Raw genomic sequence first — 16,581 nt, forward strand, 5'->3', positions numbered from 1 at the left:
AATATAGATTAGAAAAAGCAAAGGCCCTAGTACTGATCCCTGTGGAACTCCACTAACAACCTCACTCCAGTTAGAAGTGACTCCTCTAATCTGTTTCCTATACATCAACCAGTTCATAATCCATCTACTTACATGACCCTGAATGCCTACAGCTTCCAATTTGAGGATCAGTCTTTGGTGTGGAACCTTATCAAAAGCTTTTTGGAAATCTAAGTATATCATATCATATGCTTTCACGTGATCTACAGCTGCAGTTGCATGTTCAAAAAAATGTATTAAGTTAGTAAGACATGATCTGCCTCGTCTAAACCCATGTTGACTATCTCCAAGAATATGGTTTTCATTGAGATGCTCCTCTATTTTCTGTCTAATCATTTTTTCCAACATTTTACAGGTGATGCAGGTGAGACTGATTGGTCTGTAATTTCCTGGCTCAGTTTTGTCCCCTTTCTTGTGGATTGGTATGAAATTTGCTGTCTTCCAGTCAGTGGGAACATCCCCTGTTCTAAGTGTCATTTGAAATAATCGAGTTAACGGCCTATACATAATTTCCCTCATTTCTTTAAGTACTGTTGGAAATATCCCATCTGGCCCAGGTGATTTGTTTGATTTTAATTCTGCTAGTCCCTTTAGTACCTCCTCCTCATTTATCCTGATCTCTCTTAGGGTTTGACTGGATTGATTGTCAACCTGTGGCATGTCATCTGTTTTTTCTTTTGTAAAAACCTCTGTGAAATACTCATTTAGAATATTTGCCACATCTTGTTCGTTTTCCAAGATACCTCCATTTTTGCCCTTTATCTGTTTCACCTCCTCCTTAATTGACCGCTTGCTGTTGTAATTTTGAAAAAAGCTCATTGCATTGGTTGTAGCTCCAAGAGCTATGTTTCTTTCTATTTCCCTCTTTGCTTTCCTGATCCCTTTCTTAAGATCTCTTTGCAGCTCAACATATTCTATGTATTTTGTTTCATCACCATCCCTTTTGTATGTGCTATACAACATTTTCTTCCTCTTTATATTTTTTTGCATGCCTCTGGTTTGTATGTATGTATGTATGTATGTATGTATGTATGTATGTGTGGAAGGAAAGTTAGAAATTCTTTTCTCACAACTGTTTTTCTCTCTTGTATACTTAAGAAAGATAAGGTCAAGCTAGAAGGTCAGGAGGCCATAAGGTAGTTTGATTTCTCTTTGTTATTTACAATGAGAACCTTGGAGACAATGTCAAACAGAATGACCTACGTGCCTGTTCCCTAATACCATGTATAGACCTATGAACTCTGTTCGATAATGATATATGTTCTGCTTAGTTAGCCTTTAAGATAACATAGTAATGACTTTCTAGCATGTATGTATGTATGTATATATATATATATATATATATATATATATATATATATATATATATATATATATATATATATATGTATGTATGAATGTATGTCCAATTGCTTTTGACAATACAAATGAATTGAGAGGGAGAGAGAGAGAGAGAGAGAGACAGACAGACAGACTGACAAACAGAAAAACAGACACACACACACAAACACACACACACACAGAGCCAGCCAGCCCGCCAGCCAGCCAGCCAGCCAGCCAGCTCAGCGATGACATCACGAGCCTCTCTCAGCTGACTGCTATGACATCACAGAGCACGTACATTCCGTTGCTTGCCGTCTGTCAACCACTCAGTCACTGCCAGCCAGACTGGCTGGCTGGCTGGATGTGGGGGCTGCTTGCTGCTGCTGCGTACCTTAGCAAGCTTATTTGCTTGACCGGCCTTCCTACTCCTCTGCCCACATGCCCACCTATGCCTCTACTCCAAGATACTTATACAATAGAAAAACTATGGTAATAATAATATAGCCCAAGACAAAAAATATTAATCTTTCTAGACTGTATTAAAGTTCAGCACTTCGGAAAAATAGAATTATTTTGTATTTCAATAAAACACACACCCAACCAATGTAAATGTCACGGACGGTGTTAATTAGCTCCTTAATCACCATTACTTATTATATTTATATTTCACTTCACTTTATGCAATATGGCTTGTGTATTTTGTTTGGTTCTATATTGCCATTATTTTGTGTGTTGATTATCTTTCACTTTATTGTTTAATTTGTTATTCACTTAGTATTATTTTGATTGTTTGCACGCGTGCCTTATTATTTTTGTTTCTTCTTTCTTTCACAACTCACCTGGGTCCACCTGCACTCTTCACACGCGTCCCCACTTAATCACCCTGCCCTGGGAGAGGAGAGGATTATCTGCTGTAGTCCACTTTCCAATGTGGGAGGTCTCTGCGGCTCATATCTCATTCAATTATTTATTCATTTATCCTACATCAAGTTTATTTATTTTCCCACGTTTCATTCAATCACCATCAGAAGCTCTCTGTGCTAAAAGTGGCAGCACATTTGTCTCACACACATCAAACTCGCCTTTTCCTGCTTCCCAAGCCTTATCAACTTACTCAGACCCTCGTCAACTTACTCAAACCCTCTTCAACTTTGGTTAACATTGCTCTGCATTCTAACAGCTATTCTTTCTCCTATTCTTAATTTCTTACAAGAAATGTATTCAGGTTTTTTTATCAATATGTTTTATTTATATTTATACAGATGTCACTCCATTATTCGTTTATTGAAGTCATATATGTACCTAACAAAATATTAGCCAATAGGCCATTGATCTCAATAATGATTCCCATAATCCTAGGACACCTTCTCTTTTACTCTTCCTTTCCATTCTTACTTTTCTCCTGTAAAGCATTTTATATTACTTGAGCTTACTTATTCTATAGTTGTAATCTTATACTTCTGCGGTATCTTACCCTTTTCCTACATCACTCATCTTAAAACCATGGTCTACTTTGACTTTCATTTCAGGTATTATATGCTAGGCACCAATAACCAAACATTTTCTGAAAGACTGTAACATGTCACCAGACTGTTTACATTCTCCTGCTTTCACAGGCTGTCAGGGCTGCACCAGGCTCTCTTCTAGCCTTTTGTTTCCTTGAATTTGACTTTTGACAGAGCTTGTCCATAACATGATGTTTAACAAACAAATTCTGGTTCTTCTTGTGGAGACACCATGACTATTTATGTATTACTATTATTATCCATCTGTTTATTCAATGTATATTTTGGATTACTTTTCTTATAATAGTCTTTCTTTCTGATTTCTGATGCTTGAGGCACTCTGTATAGAGCCAAAGATCCTCATGAATATGATAAATCTGTTGTTACATTTTTAAATATAATTCTAAAATGATTGCCAAAACATAGACATTTACCTTATATCACCTTCAAACTATACATATTCATAAACACACAAAGCACATACACATTGATATCTAAAGATAATTCAGATATCCGATCTGTGGCATGTTTTATTGACCCTGCAGTGTCTCAAACAGCCCTTATAACTTATTATTTAAGCTTATGATTATTTAGAATAAAATGTCAAATAATCCCACTCGATTATTTCATTATTTCACTATCTCAGTTTTCTTGATCCATTGTGAAAAAGTTCTGTTATTTCCTCCTCATCTGTAGAGGCTACATTAGCCCACTCCCCGGTCTGATATTCTCGTAGTAACTGTATCCAAATGTTGGGCGGACATTTAGCCTTCACGATGATGTGTACATCGTGCGGGTGAAGGAGGTGAATAACCATCTTTTCATCTAGAATATCCCAAAAAGTTGTGTTACCCTGGTTTGGTTTTAATTTTGGGAGGGACGCCCATATCATTTCTTTTTCTCCTGGGGAGAAGGGGACATGGGTTTTAGTCGTATAGACTATTGATTGACCTTCCTCTTTACTCTGTCTAGTTTTGACTTGCATGGGTGCAGCTGGGACCGTTTTCAGAGCGGTCAGATCTGGATACAATGTATTATTATAACCAAAATCAGTGATTGATTTATATTCCGGATTATATGGGGGAGGAGCGCTAGCAAAACCTCCTTTTTCATATTCCCATGCTTTGCGATCTAAATCATCCCAATCGGGCCTGTCGTCCTCGGAGTGATCTGTGTCGCGACGCGCTCCTAACACGGCAGCACATCGCGCACCTACACCTTCACCTTTTCTGACCACTTTTCTTGCCCTTCTAATTTGCCTTGTAGTTCTATTAATTCTATCGTATTTTTCACAACTTCTGCTCTCAATTCACATTACTGTTTATGATGATCTTCCATTTCTGTTATTTTCTTTTCTTGATTCTCACCAACCTGACACAATATCACAATTCCTTTCTCTGTCTTATCTGGTTGTTGTTGCTTCCACCAGTCCCGGTGCTCCTTCGGAGACCAGTCTTTCTCCCAACTTCCTTCCAACATTTTCTTCTCTACATTCTGTTTTTTTATTTCTCAAAAAACCAATAATGCTGGTGTCACTCACTGTGACGATTTATCTGAAATATTACATTATTATATATTATATTATGTATATATATTATAATAAAAACAAACACTCCAGTAAGGTACGGACACCCGTACATGACACTGGCTAAGGTAAGGGAACCCATAAACAACCATAAGCACCCCCGGACCTAGGACAGACTGTAACTTGCTAACTTGCTAACTGTTTTGTTTGCTTCACATCGTTTGCTGCTAGTTGCATGCCAAACGAGTTCGTTCTGTCCAAAATATAAGCTTTTTTCTTCTAATAAACTCAATAAAAATACAGTGCACTAGCAACTATTTCCCTTTCAAAAGTTGTAGTCCCGTTTCAGTTAAAACAAAATGTGTTCTTCAAACAAAGAAAATACTTGTGTTTCTTTTCCCTCTTTACCTGCTCTTATCACAAAGCTTCTCAACACAATCTCAGGTGCAGGTGCACTCTGCGCTATCCTTTGCCCGAGCTTTGTCCAGGAAAACTCACTGTAGCCATCTTAGTTCAACACGGGCTCTCCTTACCTGCGAGTCACACGGGTCCAGTTCACTTTGCAAGTGAACAGTCTCTTCTCAGAAACAATAAGGAAACTTGGAAAGAAACACAATCCCAGGTCGGTGTTAAAAAAAAGTTCTTTGTTTTCATATTAAAAGAAAACATTTGTATTTTCTCTGCACACTTCACAGCTCCAATTAGCACACTCAACTAATCCCTGCCCCCCTCAGAACCGTCACTAAAGAAAGGTACTCACAGTCATTTTAAATATGACATCCTGTAGTGCTTGTTTTCAAAATATGATCTTATTATCACTTGAACCAAATAAATCCTTTGACCCACTAATACCAAATTACAGTTAGGGGGGCCACAGATGTGATTTGAAAATACGATCTTCCATGTCTTTCTGTTGTGTTTTGACCTGGGGATCTGTAATTGTCCAAGTGGCTACTGCACATGTACTTATTTAATATTAAATGTGTTATTTAATTAGGCTTGGTTCTGGTGAGCATGTACAAGACGTCAGCTTTTTAAATAACTGTGTGTATTGGATCATACACATTTTAGAAATACTCTCTCAAACTTCCCGCATTGGTACCTCACCAGGGAGGTAGAAAACAGCAATAGCATTGAAAAAGTGTGATTGTAGTTCTGCTCTTCTGCAATATATTTCTACAATATCTTTAACATCTTCTTTAACATTGTTTTAAAGGCTGGGACCAATATGGTGGAATATCTCCAACACACGGACATTGAGAGACTCGACCCCTTTGTGCTGCTGCTCAGAGACCAACTCTCAGTTGTCTCTGAGTAGGCTATGGATCAACTTCCTTTCCTAATATGAAGGAGACCATGGATACAAAACCTATGAAAAACAGGTGATTATTGTTATTCTTCTCATTATAAACTACTTAATACATCTCTCCCATAAAGTACAACAGGATAGTGGTGACGTCATTCAGGATTGGATTGCCATTGGTCAAAAGCCCTCTGAGAGAAATTGTGTGGCGACACTCCACACTCTTAGAAGAAATTGTTCTGCACAGAACCATAAAGGGTTCCTCGAGTAATCGCTCTGGTGGATCCCTTTATGGTTCTATGTAGAACCCCTTCAAAGGGGTTACATGAAGAACCCCCAAACATAGCGTTCTACACAGAACCATTCGTTTTAAAATGTTATATATAGAACCCATTCAAAAGGGGGACACGTGCTATACCTGAATTTGTTTTCCAAATACAATCTTTAAAAAATGTATGAGTTCATATATACAAACACACATACACAACGTAGAAATCGCACTACTAGTGAAGTAACTTCATTTACATTATATGCCACAACTCCTCAATTTGGAACGCAAAAACAAGACATCTGATGTAAAAGTGTAAACTAATTACGAACAGCACTTTTGATTTTTATCTTCAATTCAGGGGCTACTTATTCGAACAGTAAACTGTATTCTCTCTTCGGAGTGACTGGAATGTTTTTGCCTACATTCAACTTAAATATGAAAGTTTCCAAAAACGGCATAGTTTTCTTTAAGGCTATTCAATGCCAAACACAAAATTCTCTCTGCTTTCAGTGCTTGTCCTTCAGCACAATTACACAGGTTCATGATGTTCTCATTTCAATACATTGTTTTCTTATTTAAACTATTTGACTTTGAGCTTACATTGAGAATAAAATCACTTTTGCAAGTAAAACCTGGCCAAGAAAGGAAGCAGCACTACAATAAAACAATACACAGAATACAAAGCAGTTCCTTCAAAAGTGAAAGTGATAAAGAGTGATGTCTGTCAGTAAATTACGTTGAGATACATATTGGTTATTTTGAATTAGGAGTCCAACTTCAATAACTTCTATTAACAAGCCAAAATACAGATCAGAATTACGGGTAATTGAAAATAATATGTAGCGCCTAGGTAAGCTTGGATGTGTTCAGAGAAACACTAAAAACGGACCTTCCTCACACCCGTCTTGTTGAGGTGGACGTGGTCATACAGGTGATGTGGCTGGATGTCTCAGTGGTGTGCCAGGTGGACGTTGGGGAGGAGGGCACATCTTCGGGATACTTCTGCGTTGATGGCCTGGATGATGTGCAGGGGCACGTCTGTGCGGGGCAGCAGTGTGGAGATGGTGATTTTGGCAGTTTGGAATTCCTCTGTGGCTTTCTTTGCCACCTGTCTCAGGGCTGAGGCCACATCGCCCCTGCGGGCACTCAGGTCGTTAGTGCCGGTGTGGATGAGGATGTGTTTGACCTGGCACAGCCTCCTCTTGGAGAGCAGCTCCAGGGCTCTCTGTGCTGTCGGGCACCAAAGCTTTTTCACTTTTCGCCCAGGGAAGAGGCGCCTCTCATCCAGGAACTTCCCATTGGAGTCGCTCAGAATGACCACCTCTGTGTTGACCTGCCACTCCGGGTTTTGCGTCGGGAGTGGTGGGGGCAGCGGGTGTGTTTTAGGGGAGTGGCGTTTCAGGGGTTTGTGTATTAGTGGCAGGTCTGGTGATAGTGGGGGTGTCAGGAGTGGTGGGGAGTGTGGGTGGATCAGTGGGTGCGTCAGTGGGTGCGTCAGGGGTTGTAGGTGTTGTGGGGTCAGTGCAGTGCAGTCTCTGTGCTCCTCTCTTAGCTTCTCCAGCTGGCTCTGCAGGCTCCTCAGCTGGCTGTGCTGGGGTGTCCTGGTCAGCTCCTCCCTCGCTCTGTGCAGCTCCGTCCTCAGGGTTTGGCTCTGCTCCTCCTGGTCTCTCACTGCTGCTCTCAGCTTATGGATCTCAGCCTTGTGGTGCATCTTCAGTCCCTGAACTCCGCAAACTTCAGCTCCAGCACTGATAGGCATTCCTTTAGTGTTTTAATGTTGCTGGAGAGTTTTGGGGAGACAGGGGGGCAGTCTGTGGGAGATGGGGCACTGTCTGGCTCCGTGTGGCTGGGGGCAGACTGCAGGGTGGCCGGCTCTGGCTCTTGTTTCTCTACCTCAGTCTGCTGCTTTGAGGTGTGGAAGCCGAGAGCTAATTGGTCCAGGCTGCTCTCGCTGTCCTGCACCATGATGGTCCCGTTGTGGTATACATTAAAAGTGAGCATCACACTGTCTGTGTCTTTCTCTACCAGCACTGAGATCTGCCTGCCTCTGCTAATGCCCCTCTTGTTGTTATTGGGGTATGTCTGGCACAGGGTTTTGTGAAAGGCGGTGTAGAACAGTAGATTGTTCTTGACCCTGTTTTCTCCTTTACCGGTGTAGTCTAGGATGAGGGTCTCAGGAGATGCTCTCATCACAGCTTGTTTGTAGTCCTTCTTAGCCTGTGCAGAGCGAATGTCTTCAGGGTATCGGATTTCAAAAGGCAGCTCTGCAGTCAGACTGCTGTTCGATAGATTTCTATCAGTCTCAGTGGCAGTTGGGCTCTCTCCTACTGTCACTCTATTCAAATCGGAGCTCTGCATTTTCATTGGCTGAGTCAACTACTGAGAATGCTTATTTATTTTATTAATACATATTTTTTTGTTTAATTATTTGTCTCTTACCTCCAATTCTTGTCTTCAGCTTTTCTTTTCTGACTTTTCTTCCTGAACTGTCTCTCTGCTTTCTTCTTTTTGTGTTTCTCTTAAAATTATTATTTTTTGAATACTTTTTCTTCTGAATTTCTATTCCATGTCTTCTGTGTATGTTTATAGTGCTATATATTCATTTGTAAATGACAAATTAAATCCGCTTATGTATAAAAACAAATGTTTTTTAGGAGCTCATATTCCTCTCTCTCTCTCTCTCTCTCTCTCTCTCTCTCAATTCATTTCATTTGTATTGTCAAAGCAATTGGACATACATACACATACATACATATACACTCACCTAAAGGATTATTAGGAACACCTGTTCAATTTCTCATTAATGCAATTATCTAATCAACCAATCACATGGCAGTTGCTTCAATGCATTTAGGGGTGTGGTCCTGGTCAAGACAATCTCCTGAACTCCAAACTGAATGTCTGAATGGGAATGAAAGGTGATTTAAGCAATTTTGAGCGTGGCATGGTTGTTGGTGCCAGACGGGCCGGTCTGAGTATTTCACAATCTGCTCAGTTACTGGGATTTTCACGCACAACCATTTCTAGGGTTTACAAAGAATGGTGTGAAAAGGGAAAAACATCCAGTATGCGGCAGTCCTGTGGGCGAAAATGCCTTGTTGATGCTAGAGGTCAGAGGAGAATGGGCCGACTGATTCAAGCTGATAGAAGAGCAACTTTGACTGAAATAACCACTCGTTACAAACGAGGTATGCAGCAAAGCATTTGTGAAGCCACAACACGTACAACCTTGAGGCGGATGGGCTACAACAGCAGAAGACCCCACCGGGTACCACTCATCTCCACTACAAATAGGAAAAAGAGGTGAGACATTCAGATGGTAGAGTCAGAATTTGGCGTAAACAGAATGAGAACATGGATCCATCATGTCTTGTTACCACTGTGCAGGCTGGTGGTGGTGGTGTAATGGTGTGGGGGATGTCTTCTTGGCACACTTTAGGCCCCTTAGTGCCAATTGGGCATCGTTTAAATGCTACGGCCTACCTGAGCATTGTTTCTGACCATGTCCATCCCTTTTTGACCACCATGTACCCATCCTCTGATGGCTACTTCCAGCAGGATAATGCACCATGTCACAAAGGTCGAATCATTTCAAATTGGTTTCTTGAACATGACAATGAGTTCACTGTACAAAACTGGCCCCCACAGTCACCAGATCTCAACCCAATAGAGCATCTTTGGGATGTGGTGGAACGGGAGCTTCGTGCCCTGGATGTGCATCACACAAATCTCCATCAACTGCAAGATGCTATCCTATCAATATGGGCCAACATTTCTAAAGAATGCTTTCAGCACCTTGTTGAATCAATGCCACGTAGAATTAAAGCAGTTCTGAAGGCGAAAGGGGGTCAAACACAGTATTAGTATGGTGTTCCTAATAATCCTTTAGGTGAGTTCATCGTAGCTCTTAATACTCTCTTTCTGTCTGGAGGAGATATAATTGAAGTATTGTACACGTACCCGGATACTTTCAACACCCATTGCTGCACTGATATTTTTCCCTCCATTTTTCTTTATCCATTTTTTTTTTGCTGGAAGTTCCGTCAATACCCGTCAGCCTTTAAGAGACATCATGCAGCCAGGCCTCTTGGCTTGCGGCCACACCGTCCTGAACGCGCCCAATCTCATCAGATCTCGGAAGCTAAACGGGGCAGGACCTGGTCAGTACTTGAATGTGAGACCTCCTGGAAATACCTGGTGCTGCAAGCTTTTACGTCTCCTGGGTAACTTTATCGTAGCTCTTAATACTCTCTATCTGTCTGGAGGAGACATAATTGAAGTATTTTACACGTACCCGGCTACTTTCAACACCCTTTGCTGCACTGATATTTTTCCCTCCATTTTTCTTTTTTCTTTTTTTTTTGCTGGAAGTTCCGTCAATATCCGCCAGCCTTTAAGAGACATCATGCAGCCAGGCCTCTCGGCTTGCGGCCACACCATCCTGAACGCGCCCGATCTCGTCAGATCTCGGAAGCTAAACGGGGCAGGACCTGGTCAGTACTTGAATGTGAGACCTCCTGGAAATACCTGGTGCTGCAAGCTTTTACGTCTCCTGGGTAACTTTATCGTAGCTCTTAATACTCTCTATCTGTCTGGAGGAGACATAATTGAAGTATTTTACACGTACCCAGCTACTGTCAACACCCTTTGCTGCACTGATATTTTTCCATCCATTTTTCTTTTTTTTTTTTTTTTTTTTTTTTTTTTGCAGGAAGTTCCGTCAATACCCGCCAACCTTTAAGAGACATCATGCAGCCAGGCCACTCGGCTTGTGGCCACACCGTCCTGAATGCGCCCGATCTCGTAAGATCTCGGAAGCTAAACGGGGCAGGGCCTGGTCAGTACTTGGATGGCTGACCTCCTAGAAATAACAGGTGCTGCAAGCTTTTTACGTCTCCTGGGTAACTTCATCGTAGCTCTTAATACTCTCTTTCTGTCTGCAGGAGATATAATTGAAGAATTGTACACGTACCTGGCAACTATCAACACCCTTTGCTGCACTGGTATTTCTCCCTCCATTTCTCTTTTTTTTTTTTTGCTGGCTGTTCCGTCAATACCCGCCAGCCTTTAAGAGACATCATGCAGTCAGGCATCTTGGCTTGCAGCCACACCGTCCTGAACGCGCCCGATCTCGTCAGATCTCGGAGGCTAAACGGGGCAAGGTCTGGTCAGTACTTGGATGGGTGTCCTCCTGGAAATACCAGGTGCTGCAAGCTTTTTACGTCTCCTGGGTAACTTCATCGTAGCTCTTAATACTCTCTTTCAGTCTGGAGGAGATATAATTGAAGAATTGTACACGTACCTGGCTACTTTCAACACCCTTTGCTGCACTGATATTTTTACCTCCATTTCTCTTTTTTTTTATTTGCTGGATGTTCCGTCAAAACCCGCCAACCATTAAGAGACATCATGCAGCCAGGCCTCTTGGCTTGCAGCCACACCGTCCTGAACGCCCCCGATCTCATCAGATCTTGGAATTTAAACGGGGCAGGGCCTGGTCAGTACTTGGATGGGTGACCTCCTGGAAATACCTGGTGCTGCAAGCTTTTACGTCTCCTGGGTAACTTTATCGTAGCTCTTAATACTCTCTATCTGTCTGGAGGAGGTATAATTGAAGTATTGTACACGTACCCGGCTACTTTCAACACCCTTTCCTGCACTGATATTTTTTCCTCCATTTTTCTATATATTTTTTTTTTTTTTTGCTGGAAATTCCGTCAATACCCGCCAGCCTTTAAGAGACATCATGCAGCCAGACATCTCGGCTTGTGGCCACACCGTCCTGAATGCGCCCGATCTCGTCAGATCTCGGAAGCTAAACGGGGCAGGGCCTGGTCAGTACTTGGATGGGAGACCTCCTAGAAATACCAGGTGCTACAAGCTTTTTACGTCTCCTGGGTAACTTCATCGTAGCTCTTAATACTCTCTTTCTGTCTCCAGGAGATATAATTGAAGAATTGTACACGTACCCGGCTACTTTCAACACCCTTTGCTGCACTGGTATATTTCCCTCTATTTTTCTTTTTTTTTTTTGCTGGCAGTTCCGTCAATACCCGCCAGCCTTTAAGAGACATCATGCAGCCAGGCATCTTGGCTTGCGGCCACACCATCCTGAACTCGCCCGATCTCGTCAGATCTTGGAAGCTAAACGGGGCAGGACCTGGTCGGTACATGAATGTGAGACCTCCTAGAAATACCTGGTGCTGCAAGCTTTTACGTCTCCTGGGTAACTTTATCGTAGCTCTAAATACTCTCTTTCTGTCTGGAGGAGATATAATTGAAGAATTGTACACATACCCGGCTACTTTCAACACCCTTTGCTGCACTGATATTTTTCCCTCCATTTTTTTTTCTTTTTTTTTTTTTTTTGCTGGAAGTTCCGTCAATACCCTCCAGCCTTTAAGAGACATCATGCAGCCAGGCCTCTTGGCTTGAGGCCACACCGGCCTGAATGCGCCCGATCTCGTCAGATCTCAAAAGCAAAACGGGGCAGGTCCTGGTCAGTACTTGGATGGGTGACCTCCTGGAAATACCAGGTGCTGCTAGCTTTTTCATCTCCTGGGTAACTTCATCGTAGCTCTTAATACTCTCTTTCTGTCTGGAGGAGATATAATTGAAGTATTGTACACGTACCCAGCTACTGTCAACACCCTTTGCTGCACTGATATTATTCCATCCATTTTTCTTTTTTTTTTTTTTTTTTTTTTTTTTTGCTGGAATTACCGTCAATACCCGCCAACCTTTAAGAGACATCAAGCAGCCAGACATCTCGGCTTGCGGCCACACCGTCCTGAACGCGCCCGATCTCGTCAGATCTCGGAAGCTAAACGGGGCAGGACCTGGTCAGTACTTGAATGTGAGACCTCCTGGAAATACCTGGTGCTGCAAGCTTTTACGTCTCCTGGGTAACTTTATCGTAGCTCTTAATACTCTCTATCTGTCTGGAGGAGATATAATTGAAGGATTGTACACGTACCCGGCTACCTTCAACACGCTTTGCTGCACTGATATTTTTTACCTCCATTTTTCTTTTTTCTTTTGTTTTTTGCTGGAAGTTCCATCAATACCCTCCAGCCTTTAAGAGACATCATGCAGCCAGGCCTCTTGGCTTGAGGCCACACCGTCCTGAAGACGCAAGATCTCGTCAGATCTCGGAAGCTAAACGGGGCAGGGCCTGGTCAGTACTTGGATGGGAGACCTCCTGGAAATACCTGGCGCTGCAAGCTTTTACGTCTCCTGGGTAACTTCATCGTAGCTCTTAATACTCTCTTTCTGTCTCCAGGAGATATAATTGAAGAATTGTACATGTACCCGGCTACTTTCAACACACTGTCCTGCACTGATATTTTTCCCTCCATTTTTCTATTTATTTTTTTTTTTTTTTTTGCTGGAAGTTCCGTCAATACCCGCCAACCTTTAAGAGACATCATGCAGCCAGGCCTTTCGGCTTGTGGCCACACCGTCCTGAATGCGCCCGATTTCGTCAGATCTCGGAAGCTAAACAGGGCAGGGCCTGGTCAGTACTTGGATGGGAGACCTCCTAGAAATACCAGGTGCTGCAAGCTTTTTACGTCTCCTGGGTAACTTCATCGTAGCTCTTAATACTCTCTTTCTGTCTCCAGGAGATATAATTGAAGAATTGTACACGTACCCAGCTACTTTCAACACCCTTTCCTGCACTGATATTTTTCCCTCCATTTTTCTATTTTATTTTTTTTTTTTTTGCTGGAAGTTCCGTCAATACCCGCCAACCTTTAAGAGACATCAAGCAGCCAGGCCTTTCGGCTTGTGGCCACACCATCCTCAATGCGCCCGATCTCGTCAGATCTTGGAAGCTAAACGGGGCAGGGCCTGGTCAGTACTTGGATGGGAGACCTCCTAGAAATACCAGGTGCTGCAAGCTTTTTACGTCTCCTGGGTAACTTCATCGTAGCTCTTAATACTCTCTTTCTGTCTCCAGGAGATATAATTGAAGAATTGTACACGTACCCGGCTACTTTCAACACCCTTTGCTGCACTGGTATATTTCCCTCTATTTTTCTTTTTTTTTTTTGCTGGCAGTTCCGTCAATACCCGCCAGCCTTTAAGAGACATCATGCAGCCAGGCATCTCGGCTTGCGGCCACACCATCCTGAACTCGCCCGATCTCGTCAGATCTCGGAAGCTAAACGGGGCAGGGTCTCGTCAGTACTTGGATGGGAGACCTCCTGGAAATACCTAGTGCTGCAAGCTTTTACGTCTCCTGGGTAACTTTATCGTAGCTCTTAATACTCTCTCTCTGTCTGGAGGAGATATAATTGAAGTATTGTACACGTACCCGGCTACTTTCAACACCCTTTCCTGCACTGGTATTTTTCCCTCCATTTTTCTATTTTTTTTTTTTTTTATTTTTGCTGGAAGTTACGTCAATACCCGCCAACCTTTAAGAGACATCATGCAGCCAGGCCTTTCGGCTTGTGGCCACACCGTCCTCAATGCGCCCGATCTCGTCAGATCTCAGAAGCTAATCGGGGCAGGGCCTGGTCAGTACTTGGATGGGAGACCTCCTAGAAATACCAGGTGCTGCAAGCTTTTTACGTCTCCTGGGTAACTTCATCGTAGCTCTTAATACTCTCTTTCTGTCTCCAGGAGATATAATTGAAGAATTGTACACGTACCCGGCTACTTTCAACACCCTTTGCTGCACTGGTATATTTCCCTCTATTTTTCTTTTTTTTTTTTGCTGGCAGTTCCGTCAATACCCGCCAGCCTTTAAGAGACATCATGCAGCCAGGCCTCTCGGCTTGCGGCCACACCGTCCTGAATGCGCCCGATCTCGTCAGATCTCGGAAGCTAAACGGGGCAGGGCCAGGTCAGTAGTTGGATGGGAGACCTCCTAGAAATACCAGGTGCTGCAAGCCTTTTACGTCTCCTGGGTAACTTCATCGTAGCTCTTAATACTCTCTTTCTGTCTGGAGAAGATATAATTGAAGAATTGTACATGTACCCGGCTACTTTCAACACCCTTTGCTGCTCTGGTATTTTTCCCTCTATTTTTCTATTTTTTTTTTCGCTGGCATTTCCGTCAATACCCGCCAGCCTTTAAGAGACATCATGCAGCCAGGCATCTCGGCTTGCGGCCACACCATCCTGAACGCGCCCGATCTCGTCAGATCTCGGAAGCTAAACGGGGCAGGGCCTGGTCAGTACTTGGATGGGAGACCTCCTAGAATTACCAGGTGCTGCAAGCTTTTTACGTCTCCTGGTTAACTTCATCGTAGCTCTTAATACTCTCTTTCTGTCTCCAGGAGATATAATTGAAGAATTGTACACGTACCCGGCTACTTTCAACACCCTTTCCTGCACTGATATTTTTCCCTCCATTTTTCTTTTTATTTTATTTTTTTGCTGGAAGTTCCGTCAATATCCGCCAGCCTTTAAGAGACATCATGCAGCCAGGCCTCTTGGCTTGTAGTCACACTGTCCTGAACGCGCCCGATCATATCAGATTTCGGAAGCTAAATGGGGCATGGCCTGGTCAGTACTTGGATGTGTGACCTCCTGAAAATACCAGGTGCTGCAAGCTTTTTACGTCTCCTGGGTAACTTCATCGTAGCTCTTAATACTCTCTTTCTGTCTCCAGGAGATATAATTGAAGAATTGTACACGTACCCGGCTACTTTCAACACCCTTTGCTGCACTGTTATATTTCCCTCTATTTTTCTTTTTTTTTTTGCTGGCAGTTCCGTCAATACCCGCCAGCCTTTAAGAGACATCATGCAGCCAGGCATCTCGGCTTGCGGCCACACCGTCCTGAACGCGCCCGATCTCGTCAGATCTCGGAAGATAAACGGGGCAGGACCTGGTCAGTACTTGAATGTGAGACCTCCTGGAAATACCTGGTGCTGCAAGCTTTTACGTCTCCTGGGTAACTTTATCGTAGCTCGTAATACTCTCTATCTGTCTGGAGGAGATATAATTGAAGAATTGTACACGTACCCGGCTACCTTCAACACGCTTTGCTGCACTGATATTTGTCCCTCCATTTTTCTTTTTTCTTTTGTTTTTTGCTGGAAGTTCCATCAATACCCTCCAGCCTTTAAGAGACATCATGCAGCCAGGCCTCTTGGCTTGAGGCCACACCGTCCTGAAGACGCAAGATCTCGTCAGATCTCGGAAGAAAAACTGGGCAGGGCCTGGTCAGTAATTGGATGGGTGACCTCCTGGAAATACCAGGTGCTGAATGCTTTTTACATCTCCTGGGTAACTTCATCGTAGCTCTTAATACTCTCATTCAGTCTGGAGGAGATATAATTGAAGAATTGTACATGTACCCGGCTACTTTCAACACCCTGTCCTGCACTGATAATTTTCCCTCCATTTTTCTATTTATTTATTTTTTATTTTTTGCTGGAAGTTCCGTCAATACCCGCCAGCCTTTAAGAGACATCATGCAGCCCGTCCTCTTGGCTTGCGGCCACACCGTCCTGAACACGTCCGATCTCATCAGATCTCGGAAGCTAAACGGGGCAGGGCCTCGTCAGTACTTGGATGGGAGACCTCCTGGAAATACCTGGTGCTGCAAGCCTTTTACGTCTCCTGGGAAACTTCATCGTAGCTCTTAATACTCTCTATC

The 16,581-nt window shown here is 43.0% G+C and overlaps 5 non-coding genes and 15 pseudogenes across 5 annotated transcripts; all 20 read left to right on the forward strand.

Moving 5' to 3' along the window:
• Positions 1–10,056: 10,056 nt before the first annotated feature.
• Positions 10,057–10,175, forward strand: LOC136744242 (uncharacterized; annotated as a pseudogene).
• Positions 10,176–10,389: 214 nt separating this feature from the next.
• LOC136744164 (uncharacterized) lies at positions 10,390–10,508 on the forward strand (annotated as a pseudogene).
• A 225-nt stretch (positions 10,509–10,733) lies between these two features.
• LOC136744199 (uncharacterized) lies at positions 10,734–10,852 on the forward strand (annotated as a pseudogene).
• A 211-nt stretch (positions 10,853–11,063) lies between these two features.
• LOC136744225 (uncharacterized) lies at positions 11,064–11,182 on the forward strand (annotated as a pseudogene).
• A 211-nt stretch (positions 11,183–11,393) lies between these two features.
• On the forward strand, positions 11,394–11,512 carry LOC136744120 (5S ribosomal RNA). The gene has a single exon (XR_010815922.1). It is a non-coding gene; the product is annotated as a 5S ribosomal RNA (ribosomal RNA).
• A 218-nt stretch (positions 11,513–11,730) lies between these two features.
• LOC136744407 (5S ribosomal RNA) lies at positions 11,731–11,849 on the forward strand. The gene has a single exon (XR_010815967.1). It is a non-coding gene; the product is annotated as a 5S ribosomal RNA (ribosomal RNA).
• Positions 11,850–12,059: 210 nt separating this feature from the next.
• LOC136744385 (uncharacterized) lies at positions 12,060–12,178 on the forward strand (annotated as a pseudogene).
• Positions 12,179–12,395: 217 nt separating this feature from the next.
• LOC136744365 (uncharacterized) lies at positions 12,396–12,514 on the forward strand (annotated as a pseudogene).
• A 224-nt stretch (positions 12,515–12,738) lies between these two features.
• Positions 12,739–12,857, forward strand: LOC136744171 (uncharacterized; annotated as a pseudogene).
• Positions 12,858–13,073: 216 nt separating this feature from the next.
• Positions 13,074–13,192, forward strand: LOC136744312 (uncharacterized; annotated as a pseudogene).
• Positions 13,193–13,412: 220 nt separating this feature from the next.
• On the forward strand, positions 13,413–13,531 carry LOC136744445 (5S ribosomal RNA). Its single transcript, XR_010815976.1, has one exon. It is a non-coding gene; the product is annotated as a 5S ribosomal RNA (ribosomal RNA).
• A 219-nt stretch (positions 13,532–13,750) lies between these two features.
• On the forward strand, positions 13,751–13,869 carry LOC136744187 (uncharacterized; annotated as a pseudogene).
• Positions 13,870–14,079: 210 nt separating this feature from the next.
• On the forward strand, positions 14,080–14,198 carry LOC136744265 (uncharacterized; annotated as a pseudogene).
• Positions 14,199–14,418: 220 nt separating this feature from the next.
• LOC136744230 (uncharacterized) lies at positions 14,419–14,537 on the forward strand (annotated as a pseudogene).
• A 210-nt stretch (positions 14,538–14,747) lies between these two features.
• On the forward strand, positions 14,748–14,866 carry LOC136744151 (5S ribosomal RNA). The gene has a single exon (XR_010815943.1). It is a non-coding gene; the product is annotated as a 5S ribosomal RNA (ribosomal RNA).
• Positions 14,867–15,077: 211 nt separating this feature from the next.
• Positions 15,078–15,196, forward strand: LOC136744121 (5S ribosomal RNA). Its single transcript, XR_010815923.1, has one exon. It is a non-coding gene; the product is annotated as a 5S ribosomal RNA (ribosomal RNA).
• Positions 15,197–15,412: 216 nt separating this feature from the next.
• LOC136744366 (uncharacterized) lies at positions 15,413–15,531 on the forward strand (annotated as a pseudogene).
• Positions 15,532–15,740: 209 nt separating this feature from the next.
• Positions 15,741–15,859, forward strand: LOC136744206 (uncharacterized; annotated as a pseudogene).
• A 215-nt stretch (positions 15,860–16,074) lies between these two features.
• Positions 16,075–16,193, forward strand: LOC136744429 (uncharacterized; annotated as a pseudogene).
• Positions 16,194–16,414: 221 nt separating this feature from the next.
• LOC136744150 (uncharacterized) lies at positions 16,415–16,533 on the forward strand (annotated as a pseudogene).
• Positions 16,534–16,581: the final 48 nt, after the last annotated feature.

Source organism: Amia ocellicauda, unplaced genomic scaffold (assembly GCF_036373705.1).
Source record: "Amia ocellicauda isolate fAmiCal2 unplaced genomic scaffold, fAmiCal2.hap1 HAP1_SCAFFOLD_83, whole genome shotgun sequence".
Classification (NCBI taxonomy): Eukaryota; Metazoa; Chordata; class Actinopteri; order Amiiformes; family Amiidae; genus Amia; species Amia ocellicauda.